Below are 19,250 nucleotides of genomic sequence, written 5' to 3' on the forward strand. Positions count from 1 at the left end.
TTATGTACAGTCCAATCTTATACAGGCATTTTCTTAATGCTTCCTCCTCCCTGTAACTCTACCTAGTGTAAAGTTGGCATAAAATTAGCCAGCATAGTAGACATTGTATGATTTTTTTTAAAGATGACTTTTAGTACCAATAATAACCAATAACAAAATTATAAAGAATAGATTGATGATAATATGTTTGTAGAACCAACTTTTCAGAAAAAAATAATGTCTCTTGGGAAAGGGAGATGAAATGATGCTTTACTGATATGAAGATTATGCTGAAAGTTTAATTATATTAAAACACAAATATTCAGCATAAGGATTATTAAGATAAGTATTAGGTATCCTATGAATAATTGTTTTGTTATGTGTTTGGTATATACCATTAGATGGTAAAATATTATTTGCTGAATTATTAATTTCAACTATCTAAGTGAAAGGCCAAAGTGAAAGTTTAGTGCCTTGCTCGCCTTGATTAACACTTCAGTGTGGCACGTACCAACGGCTTACTAAAATTTATTATTGATATTATTGTTACTTTGATTTGAATTCTCAGCAGAGAATAAAAATAATGTTAAATGATGCACCTAAAATTGGAAATGCATTGGTTGGCATTCTGACAATTACTTTTTTTTTCCTTCTTTTAAAAAGCTCTGCATTCTGCTTTCCTTAATATTGTTATAAATGAGCATTTTTTAGGTTGATTCCTAATTTGATTCTTTTTGAAGATCAAAGATGTCCTGACTACAATTTTTCAGGCTACCCTCTAGATATCAAAATGGTAAAACAGGCTATTTTCCTCACTAAAATTATTTTATGTTTTTTGAAAGACAAAGAATTGCACGTACTCCCTGATAGGCAAATAGACAGGGATATGGGCAAGGGCTGTGTCATAAAGGTAGCAAACTTCCAACACGTCTGGCCTCTTCCTTACATTCTTGACTGGAAGGAAATGCCTGGCAGCACAAAACAAAGGTTTTGTAAACTTTTGCCTCCAACCAGTTGGCCCAAGCTGACGGACAAGCTCAAAAAGTTCAAGGCTTTGTCATGACATGCCTCACAACATTTGGGGCCAAGCAGGCATCCTAGCTTTTCTCAAACTGACTAACCCTAAATTAGGTAAGGAAAACCCAATTCTCAAAAGAGCCTGGAATTGCTGGCTCTCTGAATCTCCTTTCTGCTTTGCAGAGGGTCATTTTCCCTGTGTGCCTGATGTATACATACATGTGTTTCCTCACCCTGTAAAAACTCCTTTGTTCAACTGCTGATTCTTTATGGTTCTCTTTTGAGGTGTTCAAGGTTTCTCCTGCGCTATCCGTCACACAGAGAATTCACTTGATCGAGACCCTTAGGCTATATCAGAAGCAGAAAGATATGTCAAACAGAGTATTTGCCTCTTGTAATCCCATATTAACTATCCAGAGCATGAGCAGAGACTTTCCCATCGCAAGCATGGAGCTGTGGCTTATACTAGACCATCACTCAGTGCCCAAACCAGAGGGTAGCTCAATATGGAATGTACAGATTACAGATCAAAGCTGCATTTTCTCTAAGTATTTCATCAAAAGCTTTAACCAGCTATTTACCTATTTTCATATTCCTCTCAGTTGTCTTCGGATCGTAATACAGTCAGAGTATATGTTTATCTGTTTTATCTTTATATCTGTCTGCTCACAGTAACTTTTATTAGTTTACTATACCCATCTGAGGAGCTCATACCGTAGGCCAATCTTCATTACTCTGTCAGTGCTACTTGGAAAAACTTCATTGCTGTACCAATTGAGACTTGCCTCTGTTTATGTCTTCTGCAAAAAAAAAAGTTTGCTACAGTCCTCCCATTGCATATACTGACAGACCTACAAAAAATTTAACTATCTGAGATGTATGAGGTCATCCACTGTTTTCTATCATCCTCTTATGTAAATGTGGGGAGGAAGCATTGCCGTCCAGTTTCTCTAGCTAAAGAAGACTTATAATTAGAGACTTAGTTTAACAGTCACTGCATCCTAATATTGTCACTCCTCTCAAAATCTAGAAAAAAGCTGCGACAACGTGCACTCCATCTAATATGACAGGAGTTCGAATTTCTCAATCTGCTTTCCATTCTACCAAACGATATATTCCATGAGGACATGCAGTATGTGTATCTTGTAACCAAGATATTTTCATCCTATTACTTAGAAAAGGGCACCTACCTATAGAAATGACTATTAGTTAAAAGAGTGAATGAGTGAATGTTATTTTCAAAGTGTAGCTCAATGGTCTCCTAAGAGTCTGAGCTGGTTTTGTCTTTTTAAAAAACTCATTCTCTAGCAATCCATATGGTGGAAAAGATTAGATTAAGGTAGTTTTGGAAAAAGAGAAACATTTTCCTGATGTGTTTTTTGTAGGCTGACATCATTACAAAATCGATCAGTCTCTTTCTCTCTGGAATTCTATTGTTTTCTCTATCTCTCTATCTATAGCTTTCTCCATCATTTTTTCACACACACACACACACACACACACACACACACACACACACACACACACTCTTCCACCACCACCACCACCAGTAATAAGTTCTTAGCTTACCAGTAACATTTGTGTTTTCTTTGAGAACAAAATGCAGAGAGATTCACCTGAAATGTGACACTGACAAAAAAGTCTATCGCTCTATGTCAACTATGAAATCACTAATGGACATGCAGGATGTGGTCCATGGAGCCATGTGATTTATCCAGGCTATCACTCACCTTGAGTGAGTACTGTTGGTAATTGATTGTTTTGACAGAAGCAGCCACCACTCTGGATTAGAGCGTCCAGTGGGTGCATCATGTGTTGATTGCTTTCTTTGTCAATTCATTCTGCTTGCCAAGTAATGGAATTGAAATGAAACTCACAAATTGGTAACACATCAAATCTAAAGCAAGATGGACAGTGTGTTTCTTCTAACGGAGGGAAGTGACACATGTGCTTTGCTCTCTATAGCATACTGTCTGAAAATGCGTGATAGCAAGGTTGGAAAATAATGACATGAAAAGGGTTTGTGCTATTACTTAGTATATGAGGGTGCTGTGTGCTTGTTCACAGTATGATAATTTAACACAGAGATGATTTTTAGTTTTCGTTGCATGTGTGTTTGTACATATATTTCCCTTTGGGATTTTTTTTTGTTATCTTGGCAGCCTGAATGTGGAGAAATAAGTAGCTACACCTATGTGGACTTCAGACAAGAAGGAGATGAGCTTATAAATGTAGAAAAATAGGTTAGTGAGTGAATCAGAATGAAACAATAGCTGGTAGAGTTTCAATACTCTTTTGAAACTTAGGCCAATTATTTGAGAAAGCAACACTGAACAGAAAGAGGTTAAAATACACATCCAAAAATAAAAGCACATTACCATTCAGGATTTCAGTGTGAAGCTGCTTCATTTTTTTTAAATATATTTTTCTCTGCTTGCCAATGTAAGCAAAAGGCAGTGCCACACAACCCCCTGGATAGTGGGTATATATTTATTGTAGTTAATTTTAAAGATAGTGATTTATATCATTTAGAACATATAGTTGTTTAAAATTTTAGTTTAGATTTTAATTTTTTATTTTAAAACGTATTTCATTTTTTAGCAATTTTCCAAGTGAAATTTCAGATTTTAAATTTAAAATTTTAAATTTCAGGTTCTAAATTTCAGAATTTACTGGGAAACTTCGAGGTTGGAGTTTATACATGCGTTCTAGTCACAGAGTTCAATTTCTGTTCATAAAATAAGAGTTGTAGGGGGATCAAATGAATTGTTTTTATTTGTCCCTCTTCTTCTATTGTGTTCCTGAACATGGAAGACGATGGTCTAGGTGTCCACTTTACTGGATGATGAGGAAATGGACTATGGACTTTAGAACACTGTCTTATGGTTATGTATGACCCTAGCACTCATAAAGTACATGCAATTGCACAAATAGGGCCCTCAAAGATGGAGAAAACCTAAAATCTATCAGGTTCTGGTTGGAAGGGACTTCTGGTGTGTAGCTATGTATAGAGAAGCTACTGAGGAATAATGAGGGAGAGGAAGTCATTGTCTTCAGTAATGTAGCCACTATTTAGTTATTCAAACTCCAATGGTCATTTCCAACTAAATCTATGAAGGTTGCTCTGATTAAGCCAAGTGGGTCAGAAAGCCAAAATAAAAAGGATGGTATGTTCTACAATCATATTCTATAACTCTGTTACTTTAGTTTTAAATGCTGCAAGGCATTTCACTATGCTTCTATAAAACTCATGCTGCACCTCACAGTTAGACATTTTCTTATTTTATTTTATTTCATGATCTCTTGCACATTGTGTAGAGGCACTTGACCACCCACTGAGACAGAACTGGCCTTAGTACTAAGTGATTTAAAATGCCCACAATTACTTCTTTGACTGTCAAAATAAGGCTGTGCTGTCTATTTCCTCCATTTTCATGATTGTGATTTAACTTGGATCAGATGATCATGTACATAACATACTCTAGGCAAAGTCTGACCCACAAAGAGGAAGGAGCTTGGCCACTATACGATCTCTTAAGACAGTACTTTTTCCTGCAGTGGGCCACTCACCACTTTGTGTTTCCTTAAACAGGAGAGAAAAAAAATCAACATTTATTTATTTATTTGTTTATTCATTCATTCATTCATTTGTGTGTATTGTTGTTATTGTTGTTTTTGCTGCTGCTGCTGTCCAGAGAAAGGCTTCGCATGTATCCCAAGTTAACCTGGAATGTGTGGATCCTTTATACACAGCTTTTCAATGCTAGGACTATACCCCTGTGCTGACATACCCCGCTGCTCAGACTTCCCTCCTTTATTAAATACTATTTATAAGGGTACTCTTTATATTACACTGGTCAAAGCTAACTAGTATTCATTGTTTTTCTATGGGTAATCATGCTTTTAACACTCTAATTATAAAAGTGTTATGTTTTTCAGGCATCCTGTGAAAAGTTTTCAGAAACGTCTCTTTACTACCTAGACTGTACACCTGAGCTGTTTTCCTGGCCCCTGCTTTCCCTTCACCATCATCGTCTTACTATATGTTCCTCAATTTTAGGAGAAATCTGAGATAACACTGTTCCTGTAATTCTTTTCCTGCTGTCCACCACACTTTGAAAAAGGTTCCCCTGAAGAGTAGCTGTAATGTCTGACTAATTTAATCAAAGCATAAGATATGTTATTTTTACAATACTTTGCTCTTAAAGTAAATAATACTTGGAGAGATCAAGGATACAAGGCACATACCTAAACATAGTAAAGGCAATATACAGCAAACGAATATCCATCATCAAACTCAATGGAGGGAAACTTAAATCAATCCCACTGAAATCAGGGACAAGGCAAGGCTGCCCACTCTCTCCATATCTCTTCAACATAGTACTTGAAGTCTTAGCTAAAGCAATAAGACAACTAAAGGAGATCAAGGGGATATAAATCGGAAAGGAAGAGGTCAAAGTGTCACTATTCGCATATGATATGATAGTAAACCTAAGTGACCCAAAAAATTCGACCAAAGAACTCCTTTAGCTGATAAGCACCTTCAGCAAACTGGCTGGATACAAAATCAACTCAAAAAAAAAAAAATCAGAAGCCCTCCTGTATACCAAAGTCAAAAAGACCCAAGAAAGAAATCGGGGAAACACGACCCTTCACAAAAGCCACTAATAACATAAAGTACCTTGGGGTGACTCTAACCAAGCAAGTGAAAGACTTGTTTGAAAAACAAAAACAAAAACAAAAACAAAAAACAACAACAACAACAACAAAAAACCTTCAAGTCTCTGAAGAAAGAAATTGAAGGAGATATCAGAAGATGGAAAGATCTTCCATGCTCATGGATTGGTAGGATTAACATAGTGAAAATGAACATCCTGCCAAAAGCAATCTACAGATTCAGTGCAATTCCCATCAAAATACCAACACAATTCTTTACAGACCTTGAAAGAGAAAGTCTCAGCTTCATATGGAGAAAAAAACATAAACAAAAACAAAACAAAACAAAACAAAAAAAAAAAACAGAATTATCAAAGAGATCCTATACAATGGATCATCTGGAGGTATCCCCATCCCTGATCTCAAGCTGTACTATGCCCCAATAGTAATAAAAACCCCATGGTACTGGCATAGAAACTGAAAGGAGGATCAATGGAACCGAATAGAAGACTCAGAAGTAACCCCCCACACCTATGGATACTTGATTTTTGACAAAGAAGCCAAAAACATTCAATGGAAGAAAGACAGCATCTTCAACAAATGTTGCTGGTCTAATTGGATGTCTACTTGCAGAAAAATGAAAATGGATCCATATTTATCACCCTAGACAAAACTAAAGTCCAAGTAGGTCAAAGACCTCAACATAAAAACAGATACACTAACTCGGTGAGAAGAAAAAGTGAGGAAGAGCCTAGAACTCTTTGGCACAGGAGTCAACTTCCTGAACAGAACACCAACAGCACAGGCTCTAAGAGCAACAATCAATAAATGGGACCTCATGAAACTGAAAAGCTTCTGAAAAGCACAAGATACTGTCGTCAGAACAAAACAGCCTACAGACTGGGAAAGGATCTTCATCAACCCTATATCTGAATGAAGGCTGATATCCAGAATATATAAAGAACTAAAGAAGTTAAAAAGCAATAAATCAAGCAATCCAATTTAAAATGGGGTACAGAGCTAAACAGAGAATTCTCGATAGAGGAATATAGAATGGCAGGGAGAAACACTTAAAGAAAAACTCAACGTCCTTAGCCATGAAAGTGATTAAAATCAAAACAACCCTGAGATTTCACCTTACACCCATCAGAATGGCTAAGATCCAAAACTCAAGTGACAAAACATGCTGGAGAGGTTGTGGAGAAAGGGAAACCCTCCTCCATTGCTGGTGGGAAAGAAAACTTGTACAACACTCTCTAAATCAATCTGGCGCTTTCTCAGACAATTAGGAATAGTGCTTCCTCAAGATCCAACTATACCACTCTTAGTCATATATCCAAAGGATGCGCAAGTACACAAGGACATTTGTTCAATCATGTTTGTAGCAGTTTTATCCGTAATAGCCAGAAGTTGGAAACAACCCAGATGTCCATCAACAGAGGAATGAATATAAAAATTGTGGTACTTTTACACGATGGAATACTACTCAGCAATTAAAAACAAAGAAATCATGAAATTTGCAGCCAAATGGTGGTATCTAGAAAAGATTATTCTGAGTGAGGTATCCCAGAAGAAAAAAGATACACATGGTATATACTCACTTATAAGTGAGTACTAGACCTATAAGATAGGATAAACATTAAAATCTGTACACTTAAAGAAGAAAAACAAGAAAGAGGGCCCTGGGTAAGATGATCAACCCTCATTTAGAAAGACAAATGGGATGGACATTGGAAGTATGGGAAAACAAGTAACAGGACAGCAGCCTACTACTGAGGGCCTCTGAAAGTCTCTACCTAGCAGTGTATCAAAGCAGATACTGAGACTCATAACCAATCCTCTGGCAGAATGCAGGAAATCATATAAAAGAAGGAGGAGTTAGTATGACCTGGAGAGGATAGGAGAGACCACAAGGACCAAATATATCTGGACACAGGGGTCTTTTGTGAGACTGTATTTCTAACCAAGGACCATGTATGGATATATCCTCGAACCCCTGCTTGGATGTAGCCCATGGTAGCTCAGTAAACAAATGGGTACCCTAGTAAGGGGAACAGGGAATATTTCTGACATGAACTCAATGGCAGGCTCTTTGACCTCCCTCCCTCCCCCCACCAAGGGAGGAGCAACCCTGCCAGGCCACAGAAATGGACTTTGCAGCCTAGCCTGAAGATACCTGATAAGCAAGTTCAGAAGAAAGGGGAGGAGGTCCTCCCCTATCAGGAGACTTGTAAAGAGGTAGGGAAAAGAAGAGGGAGGGAGGTTGGGATTGGGAGGGAAGGAGGGAGAGGGATACAGCTGGGATACAAAGTTTTTAAACTCTAACTAATATTAAAAAAAATAAACATTTGATTTAAAAAATAAATTACAAAGTAAATAATTAATTCTATGAATTAAAAATATGTCACTGACATTCAGTATTGAATTCCTCAAATACAGTTTAATATTAGAATTTAATAAATGGATATATGAATATAATTTCCTTTTGCTGATTTCAATGTTTTTTATGGTCACTAGGGTGAACGTTAATTTTATAGTCATGAAACATAAAGCAAAATATTTTCATCTAAAATGTGTATTAAGTACAAAGTTTTTTTGTTATTTCGATGAATTTACAACTGAGATAAAATATACACTAGTTACGACAGTTATGTGCATAGGTTATTAGTGAGGAAATGTGAAATCCTATAAGGCCAGTTCTGAACTTCTTTTCCCAGAGAACCAAAATTTAATACTCTCTTCCTCCCTCTTCAAAAACAAATTATACACGGTAATGGCATGTCATGGATATGGGCTACATATATTCCCCTGGACTTCTTCACAAAGTTATTATGTATTATCTCCCACCTAAGTTTTCATCAAAGTTTAAGTATTATGGTTTCTTTGCAGTTAAAGTTTTAAACTATGGAGGGATTATTATATATTAAAAAAAGAAACCTAAAATGTCTTTTAGCTTACACAACTGAGTAGTCAATGTGTAAGTCCATACAGATTTGAGAAAGTGCAGCATCTACTGGAGAATGTCGCCCTTCAGGCACAGTAGCCTAGACATATTGTCTGTCAGAGGAAAAAGGTAATTTCAGTTTGTATCCCTTTGTCCTTGAAATAGTTAGCTTGTTTAGATTGATGGAAGTTTGTGTATTCAGCTATGGATTTCTTATTGTTGTATTCATTCTTCAGGATTACAATGTTTCAGTGCATGGGTCTTAAGGAAGTCTCCCTGGAAGTCATCAGTTTAACGAGGACCAGTCAGTCACTCATTCTGATGAGTTTTCCTCATCTTTTCCTGGAACGAGGACAACTGTCACAAATGCATTAAACATAGGGAAAGCTGGGCGATGAGACAACAGAAAATAATTTAATCTCCTGATGTAGCTTCAACTACCGACATCATTCATACAACAACTCAGAATTAATAGTTTGACATACCTTGGCATTTACCCTTGAAATATGGTTGGGCAATTTTAACCAACCCAACATACAAATTCAAATTCAGTCTATATAAAGAATCCATTAGTTATTGAGACAATAAGTTAAAGAAAGGAATGCAAATTTAAATAATTGCAGCATATATTCTATAGCTGTAAGTCAGCTGAGAAGGTTAAAGAGCCATAACAAAGGGAAGAAAAACATTGGAGAGTATTTATAAAAATTACAGTCTAAATATTGGTATCAACTGATCATGTGCTGATATAGATAGTATATCATTCATTATTAGCATATTGATAGAATCATGTCAATCTATTTTTTATAGCATCAATTATTTTTTTAAGCCCAATCATGAATAAACCACCAATGCATGAAGAAACATGTCAATCAGATATTAGGTTTCTCCTAAGATCTTCAGTGAACTGATGGTATTCGGTAGAATAATCTATTTTTGTGATAGATATCTGATCTAATATCAGAAACATTGTGTTGAGTTTATATCCACCATTCAGTTAAAGAGATTTTTAAATATTAGAATACAAAGCAAAACGTATACCTAAAATATTATAGCAATTTTTTATTACTTTATTTAATACCTAGTGTTTCATTTCAAAAATATTATTCAGAATATAATTGACATTTACATACCTCCAGAATCTGGAAGCTTAATACTTTCAGTGACAAGTTATTCATAGATTATCCAGCTTCATCTCTTAGATATTTTAGTCAAAATATAAAGTTGATAACAAACAATCTCAATTAAAACTTAAAAAGCAGGACATACCTGTAACAAAACTGTACATGCTATGTTTTAAATGGTAGTTATTAATTAATTTTACTAACAACTAATATTTATAAATGCAGAATAAAGCAAAGACTAGATGTTAGAAAGTAGTTAAATAAGCAGTTTGTGTTGAAAGAAAAAGAAGAACTCATTTGTTTTTAAATAATAGGAAACAAAATTTAAAATGGTATTTTATGTCATTTAAGGGCACATGACTCTGGAGAGGTTGTGGAGAACCTCTTAGCTAACTAGGTACAATGAAATACACTTGGAACAAAATCATTTATGTTTAGATAGTCAAACCCTGAGATTTCACCTTACAAATGTGGCTAAAATCACCCATCAAAATGGCTAAAATAAAAAAGTCAAATGACAACACATGCTGGAGAGGTTGTGGAGAAAGGCGAACCCTCCTCCATTGCTGATGGGAATGTAAACATATACAACCACTTTGGAAATCAATCTGGTGCTTTCTCAGACAAATAAGAATAGTGCTACCTCGAAATCCAGCTACACCACTCCTTGGCATATATCCAAAATATGTTCAAGTACACAACAAGGACATTTGTTCATCCATGTTCACAGAAGTTCTATGTGTAATAGCCAAAACCTGGAAACAACCCAGATGTCCCTGAACTGAGAAATGGAAACAGAAATTGTGGTACATTTGTACAATGGAATAATACTCAGCAATTAAAAAAAAGGAAATCATGATATTTGCAGGCAAATGGTGGGAACTAGAAAAGATCATCCTGAGGGAGTGTTCCCAGAAGCAGAAAGACTCACATGGTATATACTCACTTATAAGTGGATATTACACATATTGTGAGTGGATATTACATATACAATATAGGATAATCATACTAAAATCTGTACACCTAAAGAAGCTAAGCAAAAAGGAGGACCTCGGTAAAATGTTCAGTCCCCATTTAGAAAGGCAAACTGGATAGAAATCTGAAGAGGGAGAAAACAGGGTGAGGACAGGAGCCTACCACAGAGGGCCTCTGAAAGATTGAACACAGCAGGGTATTGAAGCAGATGCTGAGACCCATAGCCAAACTTTGGGCAGAGTGCAGGGAATCTTATGAAAGAAGGGAGAGGTAGCAAGATCTGGAGGGGGCAGGAGCTCTACAAGGAGAGCAACAGAACCAAAAAAATCTGGGCCCAGGAATCTTTTCTGAGGCTGATACTCCAACCAAGGATCATGCATGGAGATAAACTAGAATCCCTGCACAGATGTAGCCTATGGGAGCTCAAGTCTCCAAGTGGGTGCCCTAGTAAGAGGACCAGGGGCTGTCTCTGACATGAACCCAGTGTCTGGTTCTTTGATCACAACCGCTGAGAGGAGAGCAGCCACAGAGGAAGACAATGTAGACAGTCCTGATGAGACCTGATAGGCTAGGGTCAGATGGAAAGGAAGGAGGACCTCCCATATCAGTGGCCTTGGGAAAGGGTATAAGAGAAGAAGAGGAAGGAAGGAATGGCAGGATTGGGAGGAGACAAGGGAGGGAGCTATATCTCGGATACAAAGTGACTAATATATAAAAAGTGTAATAAATTAAAAATAAAATAAAATTACATTCAAATCTAAGCACTTCAGTGAATTAGAAAATATTCATAGAAAAAATATATAAATGTATCTTGTAATTTGGGAATGGAAGAAGCAATATTTTAAAGTGTTCATATCACTCAAGGATATCTATACATTCGATGTAATCCATCTCAACACTATAGTAATATTTTTCACAGAAATACAGCAAAATAATTCCAAAATTTTGTTGAATTAGAAAGGACTTGAATAGTCATAATAATATTTTACAAGAAGAACAAAGACAGAAGTATTCTAATACTTGACTTTAAAGTATGCTACACCTAAAGAAGCTATGCAAGAAGAAGGCCCTTAGGTAAGATGATCAATCCTCACACAGAAAGATAAACAGGGTGGACACTGGATGAAGGAGAAAACAGAAAATGTTGTGGGAGCCTAACACAAAGGGTCGCTGAAAAAGTCCACCCAGTAGTGTATCAAAGCAGATGCTGAGACTCATAACCAAGCTTTGGGAAGAGGGCAGGGAATCTTATTAAAGAAGAGAGAGATAGTAAGACCTGGAGAGGACAGGAGCTCCACAAGGAGAGCAACAGAATCAAAAACTCTGGGTACAGGGGTCTTTTCTGAGACTGATACTCCAACCAAGGCCATTTAATGGATATAACCTAGATAACCTAGAACTCCTGCTCAAATGTAGCCCATTACAGCTCAGTATCCAAGTGGGTACCCTAGTAAGGGGAACTGGGACTATCTCTGACAGGAATTCAGTGGCTAGTTCTTTGATCACTTTCCCCTGAGAGGGGAACAGCCTGACCAGGACACAGAGGAGGACAATGCAGCCAGTCCTGATGAGACCTGATAAGCTAGGGCCAGATGGAAGGAGAGAAGGACCTCCTCTATCAGTGGACTTGGAGAAGAGAATGGGAGGAGATGAGGGAAGAAGGGTGGGATTGTGAGGGAATGAAGGAGGGGCTACAGCTGGGTTACAAAATTAATAAACTGTAATTATTATAAAAAATAAAAATAAAAAAGTATGCTACAAATCTACCTCAAAAGAAATAACACAATACTGGGATAAAAACTGAAATCTTGATGTGTAAGGCAGAAAAAAAAATGGGGCCTAGAAATAAATTTATCAACTGGGCTTTGACATTGGTGCCAAGAAACTACCTAGCATATGAGTAAATGTCTTTGGAATAATTAAGGGGAATTCTCTGACACCATGCATGAATATCAACACTAAACAGAGCCAATGTATTGAAAAACTCAAGGGGACTGGAGAGATGGGTAAGCAGTTACAAGCGCTGTCTCCTCTTCTAGAGGTCCTGAGTTCAATTCCCAGCAACCACATGGTGGCTCACAACCATTTATACTGAGATCTGATGTCCTCTTCTGGCATGCAGTTCTTCATGCAAATTGAGCACTAATATACATAAAACAAACAAATAAATCTAAAAAAAAAAAAAAAAAGAAAGAGGAAGGGGAAGGAGAAATAACCTTAGAACATTGTTATGGGCAGGATTAAATCGTTGGATAAGACTTCTCAGATGTTGAGGTACCAAAGAGGAGAAGGAAAATAATATTTCATTAAAATAACAATGTGAAGATAAAGGCACACTCAATGCTATGAAAAACCAATGGGAATGTTTGACAATTAAATAACTGAAAATGGTGGTTTATTTCTGCTTACATGAATGATCAGAGGAATAGATGATCCTGTTACTGTGGTGGATCTTTCATGGGGATGGTAGGAAAGTCTTGAAAGTGGAAACCTACTGTTCCCAATTTTGAGATAAATTCAGCAATATAGGTGCTGCCTTTCCATTTTAGATCAAGGAGAAGTGTCATCTCTTTGGCTTTAGAGATAATTTTATTGTTAATTTAGCCCAAGTCTAATTAGATTTCTTGGCAACCACATTTCACAGTGGATTCTTATTATACACATGAGAAAATATCACCTCTACGTCTCTTTGAAAGTGCTGCAGTGAAAGCATATGAATGCACCTGATTCATGCAAGGCTTTCCCTTACTTTATTATTTGTGGCCTGTGATTCACAAGTTACAATTACAAGCAACATTTAAGTCTGTGTTTTCCTGCTATAATAAAAATAAGTCAGGATCTGCATTTTGTATGAGGGGAAAGGTAAATTATCATATTGACTTAAGTTTATATTATTTTACTACGCACTTTCACAAACTTTTATTGTTGAGCATCTTGCAAATTAAGACATAATAAAATGTGAAGTAAATATTCTTACTGGAGGAACTCACAAAAGTCACTGATGTTTATGTTTTGTGGACTTGCGTTCACAGGCTGTGATTTTAGAGCTTTTTTTTTTTTAATTGCACAGTGATGTTTTAATGTAGTAAAATTGTTTCCAGATTTTTAGATGGAATTAAACACATCAAAAAATATATATTTGGACAAAGGGGTCTTTTATGAGTCTGTTTCTCAAAACAAGGTCCATTCATGGATATAACCTAGAACCCCTGCTTGGATGTAGCCCATGGTAGCTAGTATCCAAGGGGTACCCTAGTAAGGGGAACAGGGAATATTTCTGACATGAACTCAATGGCAGGCTCTTTGACCTCCCTCCTCCCCCCACCAAGGGAGGAGCAACCCTGCTAGGCCACAGAAGCGGACCTTGCACCCTAGCCTGAAGATACCTGATAAGCAAGTATCAGACGTAAGGGGAGGAGGTTCTCCCTTATCAGTGGACTTGGAAAGGGTCATGGAGGAGATGAGGGAGGGAGAATGGGATTGGGAGGGAATGAGGGAGCGGGATACAACTGGGATACAGAGTTAATAAACTTTAACTAATATTCAAAAAATGATTGCCATTAAAAAAAATTACATTTGTGTTTTCTACAACAGCATCTCATTTCCATGGCCTCAAATATCGTAACCTGCTAAAGATACACTGCTCCATGTATAGCTCTACTTCAATACAGCTGTTTTATGTTTTCTTAACATTAATTTAGTGTGTGTGTCTGTGTGTCTGTGTGTGTGTGTCTGTGTGTTTGTGGAGTGTGTTTGCACATGCAGGTGCACTCATTCCACACCTGCACGAGTCAAAGGAAAATTTTCAAAATTCATTTATCTCCTTGCACTCTGTGGGATCTAGCGGTAGTACCTATGTCCTGAAAATTCTCTCACGTTACCTTCTGAACCATCTCCCCAGCTACTACTTTCTCTTTCATTACAATTTCTGCTTCGAACCCGTAGTGCCAAATAGAGTGTGAGGTCTATGAATACCGAATATTTAAGAAGCGTACAAATTAGTTCCAATAACTCCTCTAAATGAAACCACAAGATAAAGCATTTTTAAGCCACTGTAAGTTTTCTAAATGAATAATTTAGGTTCTCCCTGACTGTGGCTGTAAAACACAGTGTATACATCACCTTACAATGAGCACTCATTAGTCATATGATTATCTCTCCAGTGAGGCAAAGATTATTAGAAGAGTCAGTAAAATTAAAACTGCCAGTAATAGTGGAACAATGGTAGCTAGAGTTTGGGAGGCGTCTTGTGGGATAAAATCATATAAAATATTTCACATGCTACAGTTAATCTTCCCAAGGCTACTATGAGTTTAGTCACAATAACTTTCCAATTTTACAGGTGAGGAGACAGATTTTCCAAACTGAATAGCATTTTCAAGATCACAAATATGTAAAAAAAAAAAAAATTACTGAGTTTTAGGATATTTGTTGTGGCAATCCATTGGTAAAGTAAAACCCAAAACTTAATCATGCTATGTTACCTGTTTCATTTTTGATAGATGATTTAGAAAATTTCTTAATTATTTTGTAAACCATACAAAATGAATTTACCTATTGTTATTTTTTTAATAAGTCACTTTATTTGAATAATCTCTGCAACACTAGAATACAAATGAAACATTTTTTTAAATAATTCTTTTTCTTTAAGGAGTAGAAAACAACAGGATACAATAGTCAGAATTCTGCAATGTATAAATAATAAATAATTACAGTATTGATCATAGGATTGCCACCCTCCCTACTGAACATGACTCACCACTCAGTCATATGGGCTCAGTGCTTTCTCATTTCCATGTGCTACGATTTATCAATTCCTTTTTAAATTTTTATTTAGTATTTATTAAAATGTATTCACTCTGTATTCTAGCTGTAGCACACCCTCCTGCCCTCCTCTTTTCCCAGCCCCACCAACCCTCCCTCTTCTTTCCCTATGCCTCTCCCTAGTCCACAGATAGGTGAGATCCTCCTCCCCTTCTATCTGACCATAGTCTATCAGGTCTAATCAGAGCTGGGTACACACACTTCCTCTTTGGCCTGACAAGGTTGCACGTCCCAGGGAAAGGTGATCAAAGAGCCTGCCACTGACTTCATGTCTGAGAAAATGCCTGATCCCCATACTAGGACACCCACTTGGAGACTGAGCTGCCATGGGCTACTTCTGTGTAGAGGTTCTAGGTAATCTCCATTCATAGTCCTTTGTTGGAGAATCAGTCTCTACAAAGACCCCTGGGCCCAGGTGTTTGGTTCTGTTGCTCTCCTTGTGAGGTTCCTCTCCCCTCCAGGTCTTTCTTAACTAATAGAAAACCAAACTCTCTCTTTTTTTTTTTTTTTATGTCTTTCCTGCTCCACTTACTCTCAAATTGTGGCACTAGTCTTAGGCTTCCCCTTCTGAATTTTCTTCAGTTTTCTAACAATGTAACTATACTGAAGTACAATTCTTAGTAGTAAAAAGCAACTGTTATGAATCCTGTCACAAGCCTACAAATTCATCCTCCTAAATGGACTTGCCTTTCCTAAATTATCTTCTTACCCTGACAAGAGGTTAATATCATGATATCAACTACTATCAACTACTCTGTTGGGTTGTTTTAAATAGTAAGATTATACATTAAATAAACTATTCCCCAGCAAAATACAAACAAGCTATTATTTTATATTCCTAGGCACTGACTTCATTGTGTATAAATTTCTATGCATGTCACTCAATATTCTTTACATATAGTTCCCATCAACTCTTGTATCCACATTTGCTCTTAACTTCAAGTCAACTCAGTCCAACACCAAGTTACATGGAACTAGTTTAGACAGTGAACAGGTGTAAAAAGGAAGGAAAAAGTGACATAGACGGAGAGAGAGACTATTGCTTTGTTACAAACTGAAATCTAGTACAGCTAGTAAAATTGTAAATAGTATCCATAGTACAGTGCAGGTCATGACACCCAGCCAAAAGAGAAGGGAATGATCTCTTCATACAGTATGGTTAGAGAGAATAAAGAAAACAGCATGGCAGTTTGTATACTGTGCTGTGTTGTAAATATGGGTTACAACAGTCTCTACTATTGAGAGTGTAAAAGAGTTGTCACCCTGATTTGACACCAAGCCATGTGTGACTGTGTTATGTGCTTGCCCCGAATTTCTTCACCACAGGTACTCTATCTTCTCTCCTGAAAATTCCAATTTTGTCTTCAAGGAAGCATGTGTGTGTTTGTAAAGAATATAACCTCTTTAAAATTAGAATCTGTGTAAAAGTTAATTTTGTGCCCATTGTAACATGTAGAAAATGTCTAACAGATATGTGAGAGGTATATTTATAACTGAGTGTTAGGCTGAAGGGAAAAAAAGAAATTCTGTGGATTTAAATTTAAATATCTCTTCAAATAAACTTTATCTGGGGACTTCCTGGAGACACAAATGCTTGTGTGCTTTCATTCTTTACTCCTCATGAATGTAAAAAATATCTATATATTTAAATAATTAATCTATATTAATTAATTGTATTAATCTTTATTTAAATAATTATCTATATTAGTGGTAGAAAAATAAGACATGTAAAAACAGAAACACATTTTCCTTTTTGAACATGGTGGATGTAAAAAAATCTATTATTAATGAAATTGGCAAATTTCTTCTTCATGCATATGACCTGTGTGTTGACAGAATGAGAAAGAGAGGGTGGTGAGAGAGAGAGACAGAGACAGAGAGAGAGAAAAAGAGAGAGAGAGAGAGAGAGAAAGAGAGAGAGAGAGAGAGAGAGAGAGAAGGGTGGGAACGGTTCAGGGGAGGAAGAAAAACTTATTTCATAATGAATGTTGTACTCATTGATTCTTTTTATTACTACGTTTTCATCAATGAGAACACAAGGAATTTCTAGGAGATGAAGTATAATGTCAATGAGAAAGGGGGTGAATTCTTACAAATAACAATTCTTTAGATAAATTTCAACAGCTGTCATTAAGTTAAAATGATCTCTTGAAGTCAGACGTTGAGTACTCTACAACATTTACTATTTAATATTCTTATTTTTTAATTTTTTTTTGGTATGACAAAATATCTAACAATAGAAACTTACAGAAGTTAGTTTGGTCCACAGTTTGTAGTTCCTGTCTGTCATGGGAGGGAAGTCAGAGTAAGAAGAGCTTTTCCTGCCACTGGTCAAATTGAGTCCCCTGTGAAGAAGCAGAATGATGAATAGTTCATTTCTGACTTATACCTTGGAGTTAATCTACAATCCAACCCCGCTGGATGGGGCCACCTACTTAGGAAAGCATTCATATCTCCTTTAACTACATTAAAACTATCCTTTACAGATATGACTGGAGAATAATCCAATCAAGTGTGCCCAGATATATATCTTCAAGGTAATTCTAAATCTTGCTAAGTTTAATATCATATATTTTATCCATTTATGTATCCTATTTATTCACATGATCAAAATCATATTTTGAAGGGGAATTAAGAAGAAGTGTACTTTTCCAAAAACAGAATTATAGAAGTTTCTAGGCCTATATTGGAAAAGAAAAGATGTAACAGATATGGTGAGTTTCAGTGGTCAAGAGAGTCTGCACTCCCATAATGACCTCTGCTTATAAATAACTAGGACTTGCTTCGTTCATCACCCTGAGCTTTGGATATTATGAATAACTTTCTCTGTGAAATTCTATTTTCCTTGTGGTATACAATGCTTCAACAAAACATATATGTGAGCAGAAAAAAATCATGTGACAGAGTTCACCATTCATTGCTCTATTATCTGTATACAGCATAGATATGCAGTGCTCCTACAGAATGCTACTATTCAATAATACTTAAAAATGTACGATGTCAGTTCAGTGTCCAAGTGGGTTCCATAGTAATGGGAAGAGGGACGGCCTCTGACATGAACTGATTGGCCTGCTCTTTGATCACCTCTCCCTGAGGGGGGAGCAGCCTTACCAGGCCACAGAACATGACAATGCAGCCACTTCTGATGAAATCTGATAGACTAGGATCAGAAGGAAGGAGAGGGTGACCTCCCCTATCAGTGGACTTGGGGAGGGGCATGTGTGAAGAAGGGGGAGGGAAGGTGGGATTGGGAGGGGAGGATGGAGGGGGTTATGGGGGGATACAAAATGAATAAAGTGTAATTAATAAAAGTTAAGAAAAGAAAAAATGTACAAGATGTGTTACACCAGAAAAGCAGGCAAACTGACAAACCCTCAAGGCAACACATTCTGCTCTGTCCAGACCTTTGGCTGCAGAAAGGCGATAATGGTATTTAAATGGACATAAACAATCAAGGAGTGATTGTACTTCTTTTTCTTCATGTTACGTATCTATGCCAGCCAGACCAAAATGATGACACTGACACAAGGAAGGAAGATGGGGAACCCTATTATTCTTCTTTTCAGTATTTCGCTATCAGTCAATAAGCCAATGTATGGAGATTATTGACAGAATATAAGAAATCAAGGAGAAAATTAAAACATCTGTCAGATTTGGGTGATGTATCCCTTGTTCTAGCAGAAACAAAGTGCATTTGCATGTATAAACAGAAAAGGGGAGTTGTAACACAT

The 19,250-nt window shown here is 36.7% G+C and overlaps 1 protein-coding gene across 7 annotated transcripts in view; it reads right to left on the bottom strand.

Moving 5' to 3' along the window:
- Nucleotides 1-19,250, bottom strand: part of Lrrc4c (leucine rich repeat containing 4C) — a 1,367,614-nt gene that overhangs the window by 322,413 nt on the left and 1,025,951 nt on the right. For 6 of the 7 annotated variants that reach the window (XR_009587505.1, XM_060372132.1, XM_060372126.1 and 3 more), the window contains one exon: nt 17,768-17,864. The exons of the other annotated variant lie outside the window; for it this stretch is intronic. The gene's annotated coding sequence lies outside the window, so the exon portion shown is untranslated. The remainder of the gene's footprint in view (nt 1-17,767; nt 17,865-19,250) is intronic. 7 annotated transcript variants of the gene reach the window in all.

This window comes from Meriones unguiculatus, chromosome 18, assembly GCF_030254825.1.
Source record: "Meriones unguiculatus strain TT.TT164.6M chromosome 18, Bangor_MerUng_6.1, whole genome shotgun sequence".
Classification (NCBI taxonomy): Eukaryota; Metazoa; Chordata; class Mammalia; order Rodentia; family Muridae; genus Meriones; species Meriones unguiculatus.